Raw genomic sequence first — 5,698 nt, forward strand, 5'->3', positions numbered from 1 at the left:
AGTCAACAGCATTAAAAACAGCCTTCCCAAATTTCCAGGCCCATAAAATTCAAGCGTTGAAAACTAACCATTAAGCAGTTCAAGTACAAATAAGAACTGAGTTGCTCCGGTTGAGTGGTTATGGCTGGAGCTCTCAGTCCACAATATGGACATTCCTGTTCTACAACCCACTCAAATGGGCCCAAGTTTCCACACGATAAAAAACGGGCGCCCCTCCGAGCTGGGCGCCCATTTTACACGCCTAAAACGGCACCGGAAAAAAAACGAGCGATTCTGGAGCGCTTTGCAGCTCCTTGTCTGCTTGGCGCGGCGCCCAGGGGGGCGGAGCCTACACTCGTGCCGATTTTGTAAGTGGGAGGGGGCGGGTACTATTTAAATTAGTTTTTTTTCCTGCCGGCAACGCTGCGCGTGCGCGTTGAAGCGTTTGCGCATGCTCAGTGTGAAAAAAAACATTGGCACTCGGTAATTTTTGTAGTTCTTTGTAGCTGTTTAGTTTTTGAACATTTTTTAATAAAAGTACATTGCCATCAGCACTGAGGCTTCTTGTAGCAGTGAGAAGCCTCAAAGTTGAGGCAGCCGTTTCCCGACAACCTCCCCCTTTTGCTGTCGGGAAATGGCTCCTCAATTTCTGAGGCTTCCTGCAGCCTTCTCTCTTTCCCGCCAACCGTCTGGGACGGCTCCCTTCCCTCCCTCCCGCCCGCGTTCGGTCGGCTCCCTCCCCGCGTTCAGTCGGCTCCCATTCCCTCCCCCCCACCTCCACCCCGCGTTCGGTAACGGCTGCCTCGTTTTGTGAGGCTTGCTGCAGAATTCTTCCTGGCTGAAGCACTTTCACACAGGTAGGAAGATGGTTTATTTAATCTTTTCTTTGCTTATAAATGTTAATTCAGGTTGGGTTTATTTGTATAATATTTGTATAAGTATAAATAAGGATTTATTGTCGAATTTATGAGTTCCCTTCCCCCACCCCTCCCTCCCCCCCCACCTCGTTCTGGACGCCTAATTTGTAACCTGCGCCTGATTTTTTTAATGTGTAGAACAGGTTTTTTCAGTTCTACAAAAATCTTCACTTGCTCCATTCTACTTTAGTTTGGAGTACATTTTCACTGTGGAAACTTTCAAATCAGGCGTCAGTGGCCGGACACGCCCCCTTTTGAAGAAAAAATTCTGTTCTAAAGTAGAACTGCAGAAAAAAAAATTTGGAGAATTGCGATTTCTAAGATAGTCCGTTCTCCACCAATTGCTCCTAAAAATCAGGCGCAAATCATGTGTAAACTTGGGCCAATGTTCTCAAATTACTTGTGGCAAACCATATTGCAATTTCACATTACACACCTACAGTTGCTCATGTGCTGCATGTGTTCCCCCTTGCTAATTTTATATTCCAATATGGCATCATCATCATAAGAAGGAGATCCGGAAGGCTCAGGCCAAACATGTGTCCTTAAAGAAAAAGGTTGGGAAAAATAATTCTAGAGCCTCCTGGATGTTTCGGGACTTACAGGGGAGGATTAAGAAAAAAAGGGACACTTATGTCATATATCAACCGCTAATTACTATAGAATCTTTAGAGGAATATAGAAAGTTAAGAGGCAAAATTAAAAAGTATATTAGGAACGCTAAGAGAAAGCATGAGAAAATCTTGGCCAGTAAAATTAAGGAAAACTCGAAGATGTTCTTTAAATATATTAAGAGTAAGAGGGTAACTAAAGAAAGGGTAGGGCCTATTAGAGACCATGAGGGTAATCTTTGTGTGGAGGCGGAAGATGTTGGGAGGGTTCTTAACGAATACTTTGCATCTGTTTTCACAAAGGAAAGGGGCAATGCAGATACTGCTATAGAGGAAGAGTGTGATATTCTGGATGAAATAAATATAATAGAAACATAGAAACATAGAAAATAGGTGCAGGAGCAGGCCATTCAGCCCTTCTAGCCTGCACCGCCATTCAATGAGTTCATGGCTGAACATGAAACTTCAGTACCCCCTTCCTGCTTTCTCGCCATACCCCTTGATCCCCCGAGTAGTAAGGACTTCATCGAACTACCTTTTGAATATATTTAGTGAATTGGCCTCAACTACTTTCTGTGGTAAAGAATTCCACAGGTTCACCACTCTCTGGATGAAGAAGTTTCTCCTCATCTCGGTCCTAAATGGCTTACCCCTTATCCTTAGACTGTGACCCCTGGTTCTGGACTTCCCCAACATTGGGAACATTCTTCCTGCATCTAACCTGTCTAAACCCGTCAGAATTTTAAACGTTTCTATGAGGTCCCCTCTCATTCTTCTGAACTCCAGTGAATACAAGCCCAGTTGATCCAGTCTTTCTTGATAGGTCAGTCCCACCATCCCGGGAATCAGTCTGGTGAATCTTCACTGCACTCCCTCAATAGCAAGAATGTCCTTCCTCAAGTTAGGAGACCAAAACTGTACACAATACTCCAGGTGTGGCCTCACCAAGGCCCTGTACAATTGTAGCAACACCTCCCTGTCCCTGTACTCAAATCCCCTCGCTATGAAGGCCAACATGCCATTTGCTTTCTTAACTCCCTGCTGTACCTGCATGCCAACCTTCAATGACTGATGTACCATGACACCCAGGTCTCGTTGCACCTTCCCTTTTCCTAATCTGTCACCATTCAGATAATAGTCTGTCTCTCTGTTTTTACCACCAAAGTGGATAACCTCACATTTATCCACATTATACTTCATCTGCCATTCATTTGCCCACTCACCTAACCTATCCAAGTCACTCTGCAGCCTCATAGCATCCACCTCGCAGCTCACACTGCCAGTGTCATCCGCAAATTTGGAGATACTACATTTAATCCCCTCGTCTAAATCATTAATGTACAATGTAAAGAGCTGGGGCCCCAGCACAGAACCTTGTGGTACCCCACTAGTCACTGCCTGCCATTCTGAAAAGTACCCATTTACTCCTACTCTTTGCTTCCTGTCTGACAACCAGTTCTCAATTCACGTCAGCACACTACCCCCAATCCCATGTGCTTTAACTTTGCACATTAATCTCTTGTGTGTGACCTTGTCGAAAGCCTTCTGAAAGTCCAAATACACCACATCAACTGGTTCTCCTTTGTCCACTTTACTGGAAACATCCTCAAAAAATTCCAGAAGATTTCCCTTTCACAAATCCATGCTGACTTGGACCCATCATGTCACCATTTTCCAAATGCGCTGCTATGACATCCTTAATAATTGATTCCATCATTTTACCCACTACTGAGGTCAGGCTGACCGGTCTATAATTCCCTGTTTTCTCTCTCCCTCCTTTTTAAAAAAAGTGGGGTTACATTGGCTACCCTCCACTCAATAGGAACTGATCCAGAGTCAATGGAATGTTGGAAACTGACTGTCAATGCATCCGCTATTTCCAACAGGCCCTGGGGATTTATCGGCCTTCAATCCCATCAATTTCCCCAACACAATTTCCCGACTAATAAAGATTTCCCTCAGTTCCTCCTCCTTACTAGACCCTCTGACCCCTTTTATATCCGGAAGGTTGTTTGTGTCCTCCTTAGTGAATACCGAACCAAAGTACTTGTTCAATTGGTCTGCTATTTCTTTGTTCCCCGTTATGACTTCCCCTGATTCTGACTGCAGGGGACCTACGTTTGTCTTTACTAACCTTTTTCTCTTTACATACCTATAGAAACTTTTGCAATCTGCCTTAATGTTCCCTGCAAGCTTCTTCTTGTACTCCATTTTCCCTGCCCTAATCAAACCCTTTGTCCTCCTCTGCTGAGTTCTAAATTTCTCCCAGTCCCCGGGTTCGCTGCTATTTCTGGCCAATTTGTATGCCACTTCCTTGGCTTTAATACTATCCCTGATTTCCCTAGATCGCCACGGTTGAGCCACCTTCCCTTTTTTATTTTTACGCCAGACAGGAATGTACAATTGTTGTAATTCATCCATGCGGTCTCTAAATGTCTGCCATTGCCCATCCACAGTCAACCCCTTAAGTATCATTCGCCAATCTATCCTAGCCAATTCACGCCTCATACCTTCAAAGTTACCCTTCTTTAAGTTCTGGACCATGGTCTCTGAATTAACTGTTTCATTCTCCATCCTAATGCAGAATTCCACCATATTATGGTCACACTTCCCCAAGGGGCCTCGCCCAATGAGATTGCTAATTAATCCTCTCTCATTACACAACACCCAGTCTAAGATGGCCTGCCCCCCAGTTGGTTCCTCGACATATTGGTCTAGAAAACCATCCCTTATGCACTCCAGGAAATCCTCCTCCACCGTATTGCTTCCAGTTTGGCTAGCCCAATCTATGTGCATATTAAAGTCACCCATTATAACTGCTGCACCTTTATTGCATGCACCCCTAATTTCCTGTTTGATGCCCTCCCCAACATTACTACTACTGTTTGGAGGTCTGTACACAACTCCCACTAACGTTTTTTGCCCTTTGGTGTTCTGCAGCTCTACCCATATAGATTCCACATCATCCAAGCTAATGTCTTTCCTAACTATTGCATTAATCTCCTCTTTAACCAGCAATGCAACCCCACCTCCTTTTCCTTTTATTCTATCCTTCCTGAATGTTGAATACCCCTGGATGTTGAGTTCCCAGCCCTGATCATCCTGTAGCCACGTCTCCGTAATCCCAATCACATCATATTTGGAGGAACTATTCAGCGGTTTAGCAGCTTTGAAAGTAGATGATTCCCCGGGCCCGGATGAAATGTATCCCAGGTTGTTGAGCGAAGTAAAAGAGAAAATAGAAGAGGCCTTGACCATCATTTTCCAGTCCTCTTTGGATCTGGGCATGGTGTCGGAGGATTGGAGGACTGCTAATGTAATACTCTTGTTTAAGAAGGGAGAAAGGGATAGGCTGAGTAATTACAGGCCTGTCAGCCAAACCTCAATGGTGGGAAAATTATTGGAAAAAGTCCTGAAAGACATGATAAATCTGCAATTGGAAAGGCAAGGATTAATTGGACAGTCAGCACGGATTTGTTAAGGGAAGATCGTGTCTGACTAACCTGATTGAATTTTTCGAGGAGGTAACCAAGAGGGTCGATGAGGGTAGTGCGTACAATGTAGTATATATGGACTTTAGCAAAGCTTTTAATAAGGTCCTACATGGTAGACTGGTCATGAAGGTTAAAGCCCATGGCATACAGGGCAAAATGTCAAGTTGGATCCAAAATTGACTTGGAGGTAGGAAGCAAAGGGTAATGATTGATGTTTTTGTAACTGGAAGGATGTTAGTGAGGTTCCGCAGGGCTCAGTACTGGGTCCATTGCTTTTTGTGGTATATATCAACGGTTTAGATTTGAATATAGGGAGCACGATTAAGAAGTTTGCAGACGACACTAAAATTGGCTGTGTGGTTAATAATGAAGAGGAAAGTCATGGGCTGCAGGAGGATATCAACCTACTGGTCAGGTGGGCAGAGCAGTGGCAAATGGAATTTAATTCAGAGAAGTGTGAGGGTTAATAAGGAAAGGGTAAACACATTAAGCGGTAGGCCACTTAATAGTGTAGAGGAACAAAGGGACTTTGAAGTGCTTGTCCACAGATCCCTGAAAGTAGCAGGCCAGGTGGACTAGGTGGTTAAGAAGGCATACGGAATGCTTGCTTTTATTAGCAGGGGCATAGAATATAAAAGCAAGGAGGTTATGCTTAAATTGTATAAGACTTTAGTTAGGCCACAGCTAGAATATTGCA

Source organism: Pristiophorus japonicus, unplaced genomic scaffold (genome assembly GCF_044704955.1).
Source record: "Pristiophorus japonicus isolate sPriJap1 unplaced genomic scaffold, sPriJap1.hap1 HAP1_SCAFFOLD_395, whole genome shotgun sequence".
Lineage (NCBI taxonomy): Eukaryota > Metazoa > Chordata > Chondrichthyes > Pristiophoridae > Pristiophorus > Pristiophorus japonicus.